The following is an 18,052-nucleotide window of genomic DNA, read 5'->3' as shown; positions in this document are numbered from 1 at the left end:
TAGATAATTCTAATGAAACATCGTTTCCTCTCTAATTTCAAATGTCAGCCGATCAAGATTATCAAGGGATCATTCGTGGTATAGTTAAAAATTTTACTAGAAAAAGATGTGGGCACGACAGATGCAACGCGAAATTGCAAACGGTGTCTGTTCGACGAATCAAAGGCTATTATAAATTCAATCACGCGGAGCTCATGCCAGAAACGAGCAAACTGAAAAGAGTCCCGTATGCAATTACTTTTGATTACCAATCGGTATCGCGAGATCGAGGCTGCTGCAAACAGCATTCGCGTCCCGCGTATCCACAGTTTCCACGCGAACCACTGATTTATTTATTGCGAAACATAAGCCAGGATCGTATTTATCGTACGAGATTATCCGTCTGTTGTCGGTAGCAAAAACGATTTCATACTAATGAGCATCGCTGAACATGGCTGAGTCGTCGACAAATAAACATCTGCCACTGATAATATCCTAAGTCTTCTAGAAATTGAACCTCAAAAAACCGCATGCAAAATTGACGTCTAATAAAGTAGAACGTAAGAAAAATGACGGGGATGCAAGAAAAATGTTAATAAATTTTCGAAATAGTCAATTTCCATATTCTTGTCTGTTGTTAAATATTGTCTTTAAAACATAAATTCAAATAATTTCATTCGATAACCCTTAGTTGCTATACAGTGGCTTAAATAATGTACAGACAATGCTAAAGGCATGTGAAAATATAACATTAGGAAAAATATATAATTATATATAGTTATATAGTTGATTGTATAAACACTTTGCAAGTAGTTACAGTAATCATATAGCGTATAAAAAGGGCAGGGCTCCCCTCGAGTTGGGATAACCATTTCTTAATTCCATGCACAGAGAATTATTATTCCATACCAAGTGACATTAGTCTTGTTTCAACAGATTATCATTTGTTTGTCATAATAATCGTAACAACATAGCAATGCTAGTTCACCATTCGTTTGTTCCGCAATCGGAGCGTCAGTTTCTTGGAATACCGGATTGTGAATTTTCCCGCTGGTCGTCGAGATTACAATGTGGCAGAAATAATAACAGCCACTGCAGGAAGCGACTAGTTAATTTTTCTTAAAATTGTTGCTCTGCTCTGGATTGAAATGCTGTCGCTCAAACAGCTACCGTTTGCGTGTTTTGCTGTTGGAAATCCCGCCTTCGTTAATTTTTATCTTTTTCTCTTGTGACCATTTATTTAACGCATCGCGAATCACTCTGAATGGAAGCAGAAACTTCTCGCCTATCTACACACGTTGATTGATTTACAAAAATTAAGTATGACACGGAGTAATATACTGTAATGATACTTGATAATTGCTTATGTGTTTCTCGATGTAACAAAGAAGAAATTCATACAGAAATTTCATACTATACTATTATATGTAAGTATAAATAGAGTAAAGAATCTAGTAAAGATGCACTAAAAGTGGTCGTTAAAAAGTGTAATAATTTAAAAAAAATTAATTTTCCATTTTTTATGTACTAGTAGTCATAATGAATCAGATATCTTTAGTTCCACTTTTCTTGTGAACAAGCATTCATGAAATATCAATGTATACTATTCGAGTAATTAGTAGCAATTATCTGCAAATAATAAATTTATTAAATTCTTGGCTATAAAAGCTTCTGAAAACTTTGAGCAAATTATCTTATACACGTTGAACTGTAGTTATAAACTAGAGGTATGAGCGTACTTGTTAGAGTCTGACTGTGAATAAACTTGGGCTGATTCTACTTACTGGCTGATTCTCGCGGAACCTGGAAACTATAATTCTACTTATGGCTGTCGTTTCACACAGCTGCCTATACTACTTGCATCACCTGAACTATTTCCCCGAAAGATTACAATAACATTAAATAAATAATTAACTGCCAAAAGAGTATCACGAAAATAATTAATATTTCTTTTATTTCTGGATGAAAAGAAAAAATAGACTTTCATTTTATTTTAAATACAATTATCTCGACAAGCTCCAAAGATACATTCTTCTTTGAAAAAGATCGATAGTCCCATCGAGATTACCTTGAAAATCGTGAATGCAAATTGTACGTATCATTACTATCTCTTGACATGATTCTGCCTTCTCCATTTCGTGTCTAGCTGCACGAACCATCGAGCTCCTATCGATCTTAATCCTTCACAATCCTAACGCTACCCCTTATCTCTCCCGGAACATGCCTGTCTATCTAGACTATGACCGTGAATCAGGCTAGATCCACGGGTATCTGAAATATCCACTCGCAACACGCGATAAACAGGCTAAACAGGGTTTCTAGAATCTCTAAAAGACTAGAGAGTTTCCAAGACTAAATGCTGTTGAGGAACATCTCTTCGCTTTCCAGCGAGATATACTATTTTTCTATATGGACACCTCAGTGTTTTAGAAAGGTCCGCCTCAGTAATTTAGAGAAAGAGATGTTAGTATTTTAGAGATATCTTAATGACTTTTGGACTCGACAATACTTTGAAAAGGATATCTGTAAATGGAGAAACACATAGGTATAGAGGATGGTCTCTATTTCAACCTCTTGGAAGAAGACACACTACCTTAAAGGTGTCTTCGACCTCTCAAAAGAACATTCCACCGTCAGTGTCTTATGGAGAAGGTTTAGTATTATAGACACACTTCTTAGAGAGAAATATCCAAGTGCCTTTGACAGGTCTTAAACATATCCAGAGAATCAGAAGATTTAGATACACATAATAGAGGACCTCAATGCTTCAGTAGAGAATGCTGTATTGTTTCAGAGATATTTTAGTCAACTCTGGAGAACCTTTTAACGTCTCAGAAAGACAGAGAGAGAAATGGAGACAGGAAACCACTTGATTGGCATCAAGACGTCTTCTTCCAGGTGACCTAACCCAGACCTATACCTTCCTTTCCTAACACAGCAAAATCCATGCCTCAGACCCACTATCTCAAAGAGATACCCCAGAGAGGACGTCTCACAATCTTTCAGTCATTTCACAGTCCCAGCGTTTCAAGATTTTCCCAACCCCTTCCCCAAGTCCCAACCACTGGCTTAATCGCTTAATCTGGCCCGGAAGTTCTGCGAGTGTCACCGCGCCTACGCGAGTAGGAGCGCGTGTCGCGTGCGTGTGCGTGTCCCGCGATGATGGAGAGGGCCGACGGCAGCCATCTTGGCTGACGTCAGCCCGTGCAGAGCACGCAACCGCGAAACGTCGACTTCCTCGTTGCGATAGCGCCTTACTTTTTATTCCTCCCTCTCTATCCGCTCGGCTGTTCTCGCCCTCTCTGTCCCACCGTCCCTCACTTTCGCGACGCGCTTCCCTCTGGCTGGCCTCGCGCGCCTCTTCGCCACCCCTCTCCAGCGTGCACACCGTATGTACATGTTTAGGCTGCGAAACGAACCGAGACACCCCTCCTGCGATATCTAAAATGGCGGGATTTAATGGACAAACGCTTGGCCGCTATTCGCTATGAAAATTAAGGTGGGCGGGTGTGATCCTTATCGCAGCTGTTTAACTTCCTCGACGCGGAAACGGTGAGAAAACCGCGCGTTCCTCGGCTACCGTGGCCTAGGATTTTCTGTTCTAGGATTTTATGGGAAGGAAGGGTCAGTCGAGTGAAAGGGGAGTTTAGAAATGGTGTTGGGGATGAGAAAAGAGCTCCTAAGGACTTGGGATCTAGGTACGAGTTAGACTCGTTATAAGTCTATGTCTCGAAATTAGGCAGGGACTTCGAGAGTGTTGGAAATTTGTTTCTGTGATAAGTGTGCTCAGTAACAGAGTTTGAGTTTACTTTTCAAACCTCTTAGATACTTCTGTACTAGCTTGGGTTAGCTGTAATCTCTTTTATATCACGTAATATCGTCTCCATGCAAAGCGGGAAATTCGAAATCACGGTTCCATAATCGCAGACACATTAACAAAAATATTCTAAATACCTATTAGTATATTAATTTCTATTGAAATGAACTCCGATTCCTCCATCCTAAGGAAAATAAAGCCAAAAAATTGAGGACCCGAAGAAACAGGTATACACATCAGTATATTTTCGAAGAGGCTAAAGCCGTTAAATCCAGCTTCTTCTTTATGGTTTGAATAAAACACGTGACTTTCGACGAGCCTCGGGTTCCCGCCACGTGGAACCAGTTCCTGAGCGAAGGGGGATGACCAGGGGGTAAAAAGGTAAGGGGAGAAGGGGTGAAGGGACGCAGGAGCAACAGAGGGCATCGGTGAAATTTTTTCGCGGAAGCATTGCGATTTATTATGGCGCCTGGTGCTCGTCGACGATCGGTTTACTAGAAAACCTGTTCCAGTAAAAAGAAGATGAAAAACGAGATCGATGGCTGGTCACGTCGCTAATCCGTGGCGGGGAGCTCGCGTTTCGTTCTACTCTTCCGGACGATCGCGGGCAGGTAAAACAGAGAAATGGAACGGCTAGACTGTTGTGGGCGACTCTAAGCGTCGCTGGAGCGAATATTAATTTTTTGCCGGATCGTTGGCCGCGACTGAGGCTCGCAATAACAGTGAAGCGGTCTTGAGGTTTCGTTTCTTGCTCGTTGCCAGCGATTTTACGATCACGCTTTGATTTTTCACTGACACGTTTCAGGTTAATTCTGTTTGAGCCCCGATGGGACGTGGCGTACAGTCTTTTTTGGTTTTGTCACTTTCCGCTCGACTGGGCCACGGGATTTTTATTCGGTCGCGTGTGCCCCCGGTTGATTTCAATTGAAAAGTGAATTAAGCGATTGCTAATTAGGGAACGTGTTCTTTAGACTTTTTTTTCTGAGTACAATTGAATACATTATATCCTTCGATTTTCTAGGAATTTTACAGTAAGTAGTTAAACGAGAGACTATAAGCAGCTGTGAAAGTATTCATGTCGAATTTGTGAAGAACTACTCCACTTGCAATAAGTTTAATAATTGTGAATCTTCAGTTCCTATTTCATAATCGCAATTAATAGTGTACCTAACCCAAGTAGACATTTTAAATCATTCAATCAAACCATGTCAATCGATCAAAATAACGTACTATTTCAGCATAAAGTTCCTCGAATAATCCTCTTCATAATAGCACATCTGGGGAATCAATTGTTTACCAGAGATTAATAAGGGAAATCAAAAATTTATACGTATAACAATGATTATCCTCGTTGTATAGTCTGCCAAAGAGATTACAAGTGATGACTGTTACTTCTCTATCTTATTACCCGCCGTGCTGTTGTGTATGCATTATAATCATTATAATATGCTAATAGGGGGATGCTATCCTCCCCGTGTAATGACGGATCGTCGTATCCTGTTTAAGAGAGCACACCCCGAGTCTTCCCTTCGCTTTCGTGACAACGTTACGAGGATCTTAAAAAGCGTCGTGCGAGAAACGGTTCGATGCTCGTGTAATTGCAGGAAATACCAATTACGGGAATAGATGGGGAACATGAGAATTGGTGTTGGCGAAATGTTGAAACGAAATGGCGTGGACTAATGGAATCTTGGAGTTTCGTTGATCTTAGCTCTTCAGGTTTTATAATAGCACTATAGATTTTTATTATTTCGAATCGACAGTGGCTCAGAACATTGATCACGAACTATCCAATCTAAACAAATTAAATCCTATAATTAAATAAAATGTTCATCACTGTTTCCCTCGTTCCCTTTTATTCTTCTACAATCCTATATAATTCAGTTTCTCTCCATCTCTGCGTTCATCTCAGCTTCCAATTATACAAGCTAAAGCTCCAACGAAATCAAATCCCCCAGCACCTGGTGCGCCATCAAAACCATACACCTCGCTACAAAGCTCCCAAGCATAAAGATCCATCAAACAGAGCCGAAAATCGTAGCCAAAAAAAAAAAAAATCTCCGATTGAGCGTTCCCGCGTGAAACAGGACGAACAAAAATGGTAAAAGGCAAAGCGAGAAGCATCCCCCGTTATTTGCACACATCGAGGTGCACGCGGTCGTGACCAGGAGCGGACGATTGACCGAGAGAGTCGTGGTGGGATGGGGCTTGGTCGCGGGCGTGGTGAGGACGATAAAAATGGCGCGTAGCGCGAGGGTGGCCTGTTTTATTCTCGCATAAATGCCGCGTGTGCGATGCAGCACCCCCAACAGACCGCCCCGGTTTACTCTAACGAAAAACACCGTTCATCCCCCTCCCCGTCGCATCTGGGACCCTCGCCCCATCGCACCCTTCACGTGATTGGGAGGCACGAGGTCCCGAGCCCTCGACTAGCTTATTATGCGGCGGTCGGATAGATGGATGGCACGGGGATGGTTTCGGGATCATCAGAGGGCACGTCGACGACAGATCGAAAGGTTCTCGAGATGAGGGTTTTCGACGGTTCCTCGGTGGACCGACACGCGAACGACTTCTTTTATCTAACGTGGATCGAGCCTTGGGTGATCGAGAGATAATGCTTCTGAGGATTCGAGAGTCGAGGGGAGCCTTGGACTCGTGTGGAGGACTTTAGGGATTGACAGAGATCCTTGACACGTCTTTGCTTGGATGGATGATTATCTATATGGAAAATTTAGACAGATGCCCTTAATTTGTGTATTAACACGGTGACTGTCAGAGAGGGAATTTTCAAGATGTTTTTATTATACGTGGATTTGTAATAGGGCGTAATGAATAGTGGGTGTTTAAGCAAGGCTAAGTATAAAGTCATTTCATTCAAGAACACTGTACTAAGTATAATCAGTTATTTAGCTTTAAAAGAAGTAACTGTTTTCTAAAATTGCCAGCTCCAGTTGATTCTCTAATTTGTTCAATAATCGTCAATTGAAGTATATCTTGGGAGACTAGTGAAGGATTGTATTGTGTATTTAAATAGAGGTTGACGTAACATTTCCGCAATCCTGAGTATACTGAAAGGAATTCTTGAAAGTTTAGGGAGTTATAGCGCTCAGACAAATGGAAAATGCGTGGGAAGACGCAATCAATAATTAAATAAGCGAAGGTCATCCGAAGCCTGACGATTGGTCGCCTGGGTGGGTGCAATGGGCGAGCGTTATGGGGTTTCGACGTTTTCGGGGGGTTCGTTTCTTCGTCAGCGACGTCTGCGTCTGTTCCACTGTTTTTGTTTCACTGAAATTATAAGCTTCTTTTCCCTGTTTTACTATACTTCATTCCTCAATGCAATTGTGTATTTACTTGCAATTTAAACTACATCAGTTTCAAATAACTCTTTACATAAAATATAATAAAAAAATACTGACGAATTTCAATCTCCTGACTCCTGAACAAATTTATAAAGGTAGCTGGAAAAACAGAACTTATTATAAACAGAGATTTCTCATTTTCTGAATATTACTTCAACGAACTTCTGAACACGATGCATGAACATTCGCATATTATTATATAACATAATCCATTACAAATAATTTCAATTATGCCGCCAGAAGAAAGAATACCAGAACAGAGAAATCCCCGAAAAAATTGAAAGCTCGCTCATCTGGCAAATGTCAATCCAGATCAATGTTACAGGGACGTGCCATATTCCACGGGATATTTCCTGGCACGTGTGGTCAGCTCGCGGGGGAAAAAAGCCAGCAGAATAGGAAAAAAATCGGGGTTGGTTGACGAAGGGTGTATAACGCGCCCCTAACAATTCCATTTCCTGACGCGACAAACCGTGCGATCGCGGCCGCGCAATAAACAGACCGAACCGGATGTTCCAGCGTGTAACGCGGCGATCTCGTCCCGAAATCCGGATCGTTTCACGCATCCGTGATTCGCTCGCGCACACGCGCGTGCTTTCACGCGAAAACCGTGGCATCGATTCGAACCGACCTCCCATCGACAGTCTACGCCGCTTCTGATATCGATTCTCCGCTTTACTAGCCGATTTCGCGGTCAGCTCGGTTCTCGTATATCATGATCCACTGACTTTTTTCTGTGTATTTAACCGTTTTTAGGGACATCGATCCTGAACGGACAATTTTGCAATCGTGAAATTAAATAGAACTATAGCGATGGTAAATTGTAGAGGTGGATTTCATATTTTCACGATTTTTTGTGAGGAGGCTTCTACTTCGATATTCTGCGATGAAATGGGCAATGTTCTTTTTTGAGGTGTTTGAAAGTCAGTTTTCGTGTCTTGTCAAGTTTGTGGAGCATATGTTTGTTAACAGAAGTACGTACTGAGATATTGTATCTTGTGTTTTAAAATTAGAAGTTCTTTAGGAATATGCATTTTGATGTTTGTAAGAATTATTTACAATTTGAGAGCATTGAGAGGGTATTTTATTGTACTGACTAGCAAATTAGAGGACTATAATTAGAGTCAACTCTGGTAATGAATATAATTCTGTTAAATCAGTTCCTGCTTGATGTTACGTATTCAGTGCAAGCTCTGCAGGCTTAGCACCTCGACTTCCATCTGCATGCAACTGGTAATACACACACAATTCTGGGTCCAGACACAGCTTCCATAGAACCTATAACATTTCCCACATATCAACCCCCAAGCCAGTTTTGAAAACGAACACCAAACTAACTCACTACTCTTCCTCTACTCAATCAGAATTATACTTGAGAATCTTTCAACTTAAACACTTTCTTGCCAACTATCTCCAACATAAGAATACTCCAAATTCCATCGGTATTGAAAACTGCCGCAATATCCCCAAACGTAAATTCTCTCGAGCAGAAAAAAAGGATAGCAAGGCTCTAGAAACGAAAGCAAGCACCGCACGATAAAATCAACTACCTTTATCCCCTTAAGTCTCTGGCCTTCGCCTATCGTTATGCAATATTCATGCCGCGACGGCAAGTGTCTCACGCTAACTTAGTTATCTCGCGATGATTGTGACTCAAATGTTTGCCCGTGGAATATCAACGCGTCGAAGGAACGCGCGTTGCAATATGCAGGCGGGCGGGCAGGGTGTGCAACGATGCGTTGCAGCGGCGCGTGGGGAGCGCGGGGGTGGTGGCCGATGCAATTGCACCGAGCCACGCCGTCACGTAGCCGCGTTTACGTGGATGCCGACAGAGACGCGTATAATAGCGGTGCGCGCATCGTCGATAGTTATTGCTTTGTTATTGGGCACCGAACGCTAGATTTCCCTTTATTGGAAATTTCCCGCGCCCCACTTCTGCATACTCTCCGATTTTCCGTTCCGCGGATATAACGATTTCACCCTTCCATGCTCACTCTCTCCTTTCCTCCCCTCTGTTTTTCGAATGTTTTTTTTTTTCATTTTTCGCGTCACCGTCGCTACCCTAACCCTCCCTTTATTTTTCGAGTGGAATCGATTTTGGAGTGTCCTCTCTGTGGCGACTGGTTTGTAAATGCGTACATCGAGGCATTTACAATTACTTATCAGTACATGAATTGTTTGTGGGAACATGTTTCTTAGTATGAGCTGACTGTACGAGGAACTCTGTAACGAGAACCACTGCGCTTCTGAAGTAGTTTGATCTTCCCTGTGATGGGGTGAAGTTCGAACTGGGGATGGAATTCGAGATTTTTGTCTCGAGTTAAATTGGGTAATATCCTGTTCGTTGGTCCCGATGATTCGACGCCTGGTTTCCTCCATTTTGCGAGAACGTTTCGACCGATCCAATCATCGGTGCAACGAAGGAGAGGGTGGGGTTGCACGTGGCTTAATTGATTTGATTTCGAGGGGTTTTCATCCCACTTTCGCTGGGCACGACCCCGCAGCCTGGCATTAACATGCCCCTTTCCCTTGTGCCATGCTGTTTCCCCCATGGTTTTCGAAAAGGTCGAGCCAGGGTTCGAACGCTCGAATACTCTACGGGTCACGTCCATCACGGTGGCCTCCATCTTGTCACTCTTTCCACCGACATTTCGTTTTGGAATAAATTACTTGATCCTTTGACGTTCACTACTATGTTGTTCAATGATAAAAATATACATTTTTATTGCTATATTCTCTAAATGAAATTTCAATCGATTTGTAGGGCAAGAAAAGTAAAAACTGTGACATTAGAAATTTTCTATTTTAAATACGCTAAGCTTTCGTATAATAGAAATAGCATGAATGATTGAAGAAAATTAATTCCAATATATTTTATTATATCATCTTTCAAGGTCCTCTCGTGCTTCTCTTAATTCACCTACTTTTACCTCGAAAATATGCTACTCATAATTGCTACTAGCTCGTCAAATTAGTCCCCACTCCTCATCCGAATCGCAGCAAGTGACTCAGAGAAACCGGAAACCCTAAAGATGATTCACCGATTCACTCGTTGCAAAATCCTCTGCGTAGGCATCGCGACGTTTTCGCGTCGATTTTTCTTCCGGTGGGCTTGGCAAAGTGACGCCGACGAATATATTCCGCCCTCGATCAGCTGAATGAAAGCCACGACAGTGCGTTGCTAAACTCACGCTGGTCAGTTTGCCAGAAGACACGTTACGCAATGGCGTTCTTGCGCAACGGGTGCCTCGAGATGAAACACACTCCAATATTTCAATCTCGAGCCTCGAACATTGTATGGTCTCGTTCTCTGTAATTATTTATAGGACTTTGCAACCTTTAGCGATTGGTTACCATCTCTTGCCAATTTTCGTAATCCTTTACAGTCTTGTATACATTTTTCAGGAGTAATTAATGATTCTGGGAAGCTGTTCTAAAACAACTTGGCTAAAGGAAACCTGTCCAAGTGGATGTAACAATTCCCGAACTTGTGAATTCATTTACCGTCACATTTTACTCTTTAGGGAACCCTTGTATGTATTTTATACGCGAAAATAATGAAACAGGACCTCACTCCTGACCACGCTCTTTAAAATAAAGATTAGAAGCATCTTCTATTCAGATTGCATTGGAAGCCACCCCCGTCTTGAACAGACCAAACGCTAACATCCAACCGACACTTGACCGATGCTCAGAGGCAATCAAACTCGTCGAGAACCCATCGAACTAGCGTCTGCAGCCCAGGAGCGGCGAGGGTTCCAGCTCGCTTCCCCAAAATTATGAAACTCCCCGCGAAAGTCTCGGTCATTACTCGCCTGCCAGCAGGAGAGGAGCACGTTAGTGGGGGAGGAAGTCAGGGGTTTCCTCGACGCGTAAAACAGAAGTTTAATACCCGAGCGACGCGCTCGTGCCTGCGTCCAGGCCACAGGCTTGGGGATGCGCGTAAAAACGCCTACGTGGTCGTAAACGAGCGAAGGGATGAAACGGAGAAGCCTCCCCTCGCGGCATTCCTTCGGTGCTCCTCCGCGAAGATCTGCCTCTCGTCTTCCGGCCCATGCATCCCCTCGCCGAGTCGCGAAATATGGATAAGATTTCCAGTGGAGGACGGTATTAGAATCCGCCAACACCGACGTCGGAAACGGGGGAGGCGCCGTGTAATCTGGGGGAGAGGCCAGACTCCTGGGACAAGATATTATTCCGGGCTAATAAGGTGGATATTGAAAATTACTCCAACTGGCTTGCCCTTGGATCACCAATCTTTCGGGGATCTTTGCTCATTGCGTTTCAGGGATGTTTCTTTTGGGAGACTTCTGTACCTTGGTGGGGAGGAGGAAAGTGAAACTGTCTTGCGCTTGGGTGGCGAATTTTCTTGGGATTTTTGCTCGTTGCATTTAAGGGTGGCTTTTGGAAAGTATCTATTTCTTGGTGAAGAGTTGAAATTTGACGAAATTTTTGAAAACTTTGTTGATAACATTAGGGATTCTTCTGAGAGGTAACTAGTTTCCTGTGAAGAATTAATTTTAAGTTAAGATGTCTGTGAATGTTTAATCTAATTCAATGAACACCCTTTATTTTCTACTGCTTCAGCTTAAGTAATAGAAAATATGGATCAGAAGCTTCCTCTGAATCCAGCTGCTGAGTATGTTCGACCTTTTCTATAGCTACTTCCATATTAACATTTATCCTCTTCTATATAGCTACTTCGGTTTCCATAAAATATCGAAAGTGTCCACTTATTGCATAGTAACCCTGTAAATTTTCATTCAGATCAGGGAAGCCTTGTCTACTAGCCTCAATTTAGAATCCCGATAGCTGAGAAACTGGAGCCTTCGATGAAATTCCGTAACAAATCGGAGTTTTTAAAATGTTCCTCTGAAATGGCACCGAAATGACGGCTACCTTCTCTTTCCGAGCGTCGCTCGTCTCGATTCCGTGATATTCTCATCCACATCGATATTTCCTCCGCGAGGAGGACGTTCCATCGCATCGCGGGCTCGTAACACGGAGCAATTTCGACGAGCGAGAGCACCTTGCTATTCACCTTGAAACCGGTCCTGCCGATGCTTCTCTTCCTCTCGCCGGGTCCCTCCGATCGAATCGAATCTTCGTATCCGATCTCTCGTTCACCCGCAAACGAGTTCCACCTCGTGCGCGGATGCGAGAATGATTCGCGAGTACCCGTGTTTACTTGCCGAGTCATCTTCTAAATTGCAGCGTGTTACGGCCGTGTGTCGATCGTGGCTCGATATTGCGATAAAAAGAGGGGGAAAACATTATTGCCCGGCAGCGGCCCGTTCATCCTGGACCCAAGTTCAAGTAGCCGTGAGCACCTATCCGCTCGCCCCGTGCTCCTTCGCCCGGTAGGTGCATTCGCGCGAGTAATGTCCCGTCGTATCGTAAATTGGATTCTGATTAAGGCCCAATCTGGTCCCGTTCCAACGACCAACTCATGGATGCTTCGAGGAGTCATCGAGGAGTCATTGCTGGATTGAGGAGTTCCAGGTCGTGTGAGTGTCATTCGCTGGGGGCATGGCCTTCGAGCTTCTTTTTCTGATTTGATAGGTGGTCGCTGATTCTGGTGTTGTTGATGCTGCCAGGGTTGACTGATGCTTGAGTAGACCTTGAACTAAGGCTTTGAGAGCGATCAGTTATTTTAGATGTCACATGTTCGCTACTTCTCTTATTTAATTTTTAGCATACTAAAGTGGGAGTGATTTTAGATTTTCAAATTTACAAATATTTGAGATACAAATCTTCAGCCTTGTAAGTGTACTGATCTTCAAGTTTTATACTTCCAAAGGTTTTAAGTTGTCACATTTCCATATTTTCTAATCTTTGAAGTCTTTTTATGTATCTATTTCAATTTCTACATTTCAAACCCTGGATCACTGTATTCCAGCTCCAAGTGATCTTTCGATATGATAAGGTTTCTGTTTCTGAACTCGTCCAGTAAAGATTCTACCCCGTATCCTAAAACTTTATTTTCTCTCGCTGTATCACTAAAAAGTCCATAATTTCTTAAGACACCAATCGCAAGAATCATTCGCTCAATCCACACTTTTATGACATCGCTCGATCTTCCCAGTTAATCACCATAAACCCTCAAATCAAATTCTCCCAGCATTTCAACAAACATCAAGAATACCCTTTACCCACTTCACCTGTACCTAACCACGAATCCTCGAAATGAAGACAGGAGTCAGCAGCAACGAAAGTGTCCGATTCTCTCCGTGTCAACCGTTTCCTCCAACCCCAGTCCACTCCACACAGCAGCGTGCGTTCAGGCCAGTCGTTTCGCGCGGCGACGAGTGAGGCTTATCGCGCGGCAGTTGGACAAAGTACCAGCGGGTGAATCTTTATCATCGGCGCGTAGCCGGTGTGCAACCGCAAATTGGACGCGCGATCCGCGCCAGCACGCTATCATTTAACGTCGTCGTATATTACGGTAAAACGCTTGTCCCCTTTCCTTCCTCTTGGCAGTCGGGCGACTCGAAAAGTTCGCTGGGTCCACGGTCGGGCGAGGGAGAAAAGAGAGGGCCGCGCGAGAGGGAGATCGGTCGGCCGCGATATATAATGCCGCTGGCATGACAAGGCGAGAGCAATTAGATGTCGCCGGATGCAGCTGCAGGCGATTGCGTCATCAGAGTTACTTTGCAACCTTGATCTCTCTCGGAGGGGTCTCCGCTTCCCTGGCCCCTCCGCCCCACCTCAGATCTGATCTGACCTCCCTCGTTCCTCTGCTACCACCTTCGTCGTCCTCTGCTTATCCCGGCATTGCGTTTCGAAAATGCATTTGACGGGCCCTCTGCTAACTTTCTTCTTGTCAATAAGTGTGCTCTAATAGAGGAGAGCTCTAGACAAGCCTGTGCAGGATGATTTAGTCTACTTGGGGTTTGAGGAATCAAGGTGTTTTGTTTTCTGTAAAGAACTAGGATAAATGAAGCCTAGAATAGAATTTTACAAGACACATTTTTGGCTTGATTGCCTCCAAATTTGACAATTTGAGACTTAGAATTAGTAGATTTAAATATGTATTAGAAAATTGGAAATTATTTGTACTAAAGATGAAGATGTCATCTGTAGCCATAATATAATATAGGTTGGGACTCATAACAATTGTCAAGCTTTTCTACAAATTAGTTCTAATCTAATCATAACTTCAGCGTATCTATATACAGCACTAGGGCCTGCCTAATCCTTTACTCTTCTAAAATTTCTAGTCACATATACTATACTACCTCAATATCCAACTGCGATAATACCAACATACGATAAATGTAATCAGTTTAAACACTGTCAACCCGTCGTACACCAAGTCCATAAAAACGCCCGTATATCCGAGCGAATCACGGTCGTTAGAATTCATTAATGGCGACGATAGACACGGGATGCTAGATTCGCGTTAGTTCCACGGAAATTCGACTCGGTAGGACACAGTGGAAGGAAAAGTCACGGAGGTGGTTTCACCGTTATCTACGCTCATTTACATTCAATCAGGGAGCCAGAGCGGATGGCGACCGAGGGATTCGAAGGAGTCTAGGCTAGCTGATATTAAACGGCGATCCGACGACAGAGGCTCCCGTATCCCAGAGGGAAATCGCGTCTGTGTTCGTCGGAAACGCCGCGCGTAAAATAGAATTATCCTGTAAATCAACTGGCCTACCCAGGAAACCACCAGCCAGTCCGTGTAATTTAGACGATTAAGCTGAGAGCCGTTAAAGGCTCGTCCAAGGAGGGAGACGATGGGAACAGGTGCTGATCCTTAATATCGCGAACCAGTGACGCGTTTCCATCCTCCTCTGTCTCATATTCGCGGGTTTTTCTCCCTGGCGGCGGAACACACCCGCAAAAATGCGCCGCGAAACGAAACGAGCACACTTTTTGCCGATACGTCGATCCTCGTGTGTCGTGATCCCCATTGAATCGCTGGACTCGTTAGACCGTGCCTCTGCTCGGGTTAATTATCCTCAGAGCTTGGCGAGAGCCAGTGTTTACCCTACCTTCAAACTTTTCTTGCTCGTGGAGAGAGAAAAAAGCGTAGGAATGTCCAACAGGCCAGATTATCCGTGTCCCTCAACTATCTGCCTCCTATCGGAGACACGAACCTGGCATTTTTCCATGGACCAGGAAGAAAACTCGACCACCTGTGTGTCCCTGCTCGGTGACCGTCTAACGAGCAGGTTCTCGATCCGCTCGTGACCTGGGTCTCTTCCGCCTTGATTATTGACGAGGTTCTAGTGTTTGGGCGGTTCTGTGGCGGATAGTTGCATTCTTTGGTTTTGTAGTGGAGTTTGGATTAACAAGATTAAAATTTAATTTGAAGCTAGCGTTTCGTGAGCTTTTTACTGCTAATGAACTGTGAGATTATAGTGAAGGCATAGTGTACACAAGAAGTTGTGGAATTCTGTTATCATCAACACATGGCTACTCTATTCCTTAATTCTTCGAATCTTCCTCATCTGGCTTCCAAATTATCACTAAAATCTACTCCAAAGATGTACCCATTAAGGCACCTACATATCAACACTATCATCACTTTAGCATCTCTCCCAAAATCCTCCCCCGTGCAAACCGACACAATACCAATTCTCGGGCCCATATTATGAAACCCTGTTCACGAGATCCACCCAATTATTCCCCCAGATACAGTTTCCTCAATGCTCGAGATCAAAGGCAGCTCAAACAAGATCTTAGACGGCGCGTTAATTCTGACAGCGTGGCTTCTTGAAGGGAAACGACCGATATCAGGGTCGAATGGATGCGGGCGTGCAGCAGCCTCCTTCTTCTCGGAAGGAAAAAAAAGTTCCCACGAATCGAGGAGAACTGCGGAAGAGGGAGTGTACAGGAGCACGTGTAGCGTGGCTGCGACGCAACTTAAAGCCAATTCACACATGGCCTGTTCCGTTGTGGTTCCTCCGTTTCAAGATGCGTGCGCGTGTTCCTCCGGTATGCAAGTGCGGCTGCTAGACATCTGTCTGACGTGTTTGTTAGCCGCGGCTTTGCGGGGAGAGGCTTTTCGAAGATGAAACAGAGCCCTTCGACGATGATCTAAGTGTCCCTTCGAACTGGGAATGCTAGTCGTGCGAGAAATAACTTGTTCCTTTGGGCTTGACGATTTTAATCCTCTTACTGGTTCTTGGTCTAGTCTAGATTAGTGCCTAGGTTTCTTTTTTTTTAAATGGTTAAGTGGTTGCATTGGGTACGGATAGAGAATTTTTTATTTCTGATATAGTAGAACCTTGGTTAAGTGTATTTTATTTGTATTTTCTATTCTTCAGGATTTTGACTATAGGTGTACTAATGGTTTAAAGGTCATCTAATGAAGTTTAAAACATTATTAACCAAAGCATTGCTCAGTATTACGAGAAAGAATGTTTTTCTCATCGCACCGATTTTTTTCTTCAACATTTTACATTTAGTTCTGAGGGAAGAAGCAGACGAAGCCCTCACATGAGATTTCTCGCAGCGTCATCTTCGTCAACCACGTGCGTCAATTTTTTGTCCCTCGAAACACACCCTGTCTATCCGTGTTCCATTGGACTTGATTAGTTCAGCGGGTGGTCATTGCCGCCAGCTGTTTTGAATAATCAACTGAGGATTATTGATAGCCCGATTGGCTTCGCTAGTCGAGGGAAAAACAAGGAACAGACAACATTCTAGTCAGTAAAATCAGAAGCAAAATCAGAAAGAAACCCTTAGTATTTACTATCGACACCTCATCCAATAATACTGAAACTCTCTTTTCCTTCAACCCTTAACATCTGACATTATTTGATAAGTCAAATCACAGCAACTATCAAATTTTCTCGCGCCAGCTACTTTCACGTGGCCATTCTCAAGCAGTCTTCCATGGATGCATGTGACTATTGTCATTTCGTTATTCGTGTAGAGCTTGTCGAAACTGTTTTATGTAAATTCTAATCGCAGGACAGTGATATCCATTCGACTGACTCACAGTGATGGTCACGTTGATCGGGCTAATGCATTTAAGCGCGAGCACCCGGCGACTGTTGCTATTAATCGTCCAATAATCGAATCGCTCAATTGACTCGACTTTCCTTTTCAACGCTGGGATCGTCCATTGTGAGCGGCCTCCTTTACCTCTGACTTGACGAAGGTGCGTCTCGCGATTTATCTCGATGGGTTATGATGATATAATACTGTTTCGAGGTATGCAAATCTGGTCCCCTGTTTTGAGGTCCAAAAAAAGAGGCAAAATGTAATATAATATGTTTCAATATCTATAAAATTCTAAAAAGAAGAATGATTTTCATATATCATGTGTAGTTGAAATATCTACTATTTTTTTAAAAATTTCAGATAATAAACTTGATGTGTATTTCCAACCTGCACTATTTAAAAAAACAGGAAAAAGAAGAAAACAGGACAAATACTTTGAAGCAATCATAGCTGCTTGCTCCAAGCTTGCTACCTCTAAAGACATCACTAGTAATCACTAAAATCCTACTTTTCTTATACCTGCATGTATATTCAACAATCCCAAGAAACTAAACTTCCAAAACTCTAAAACAAAAACCAGAGCATTATAAGCTCCAAAACTAAATCCTAGGTCTCCTCACATATCACACCAGCTTCTCAAACTCCACTCAAATCTCTGCATCAATTCCCTCTAATCCCAAGAAACACCAACAATGCCAAACTCCCCGAAAAAAGAAGCAATCCAGCAGACTGCTCCAGAACCAAGATCCAAAGCCCAAACCATCTCCTCCATAAAGCCTGAAAAGAAGAAAAACGATCGAAAAATCCTAAATTACTCTTTCTAGGAAAGCTCACGATCTCGATGGCGCGCAATACGAATCGTTCAAAGATCCACGCCGCCGAGATCCTCTCCTTCCTGTCCCGTCTCCCTTTCCTCGACGTTTTCTTCGTCTTC

At 43.3% G+C, this 18,052-nt stretch overlaps 1 protein-coding gene and 1 long non-coding RNA gene across 2 annotated transcripts in view; one reads left to right on the top strand and one right to left on the bottom strand.

Annotated features, from left to right (window-relative positions):
* LOC143188452 (UPF0489 protein C5orf22 homolog) overlaps window positions 1–18,052 on the bottom strand; it is a 327,293-nt gene that overhangs the window by 199,292 nt on the left and 109,949 nt on the right. The gene's annotated exons all lie outside the window — the stretch shown is intronic.
* Window positions 6,619–7,184, top strand: LOC143188456 (uncharacterized). Its single transcript, XR_013003526.1, has 2 exons — window positions 6,619–6,631; window positions 6,742–7,184. It is a non-coding gene; the product is annotated as an uncharacterized LOC143188456 (long non-coding RNA).

Source organism: Calliopsis andreniformis, chromosome 2 (genome assembly GCF_051401765.1).
Source record: "Calliopsis andreniformis isolate RMS-2024a chromosome 2, iyCalAndr_principal, whole genome shotgun sequence".
Lineage (NCBI taxonomy): Eukaryota > Metazoa > Arthropoda > Insecta > Hymenoptera > Andrenidae > Calliopsis > Calliopsis andreniformis.
This window is presented reverse-complemented; position numbering and strand designations above follow the sequence as displayed.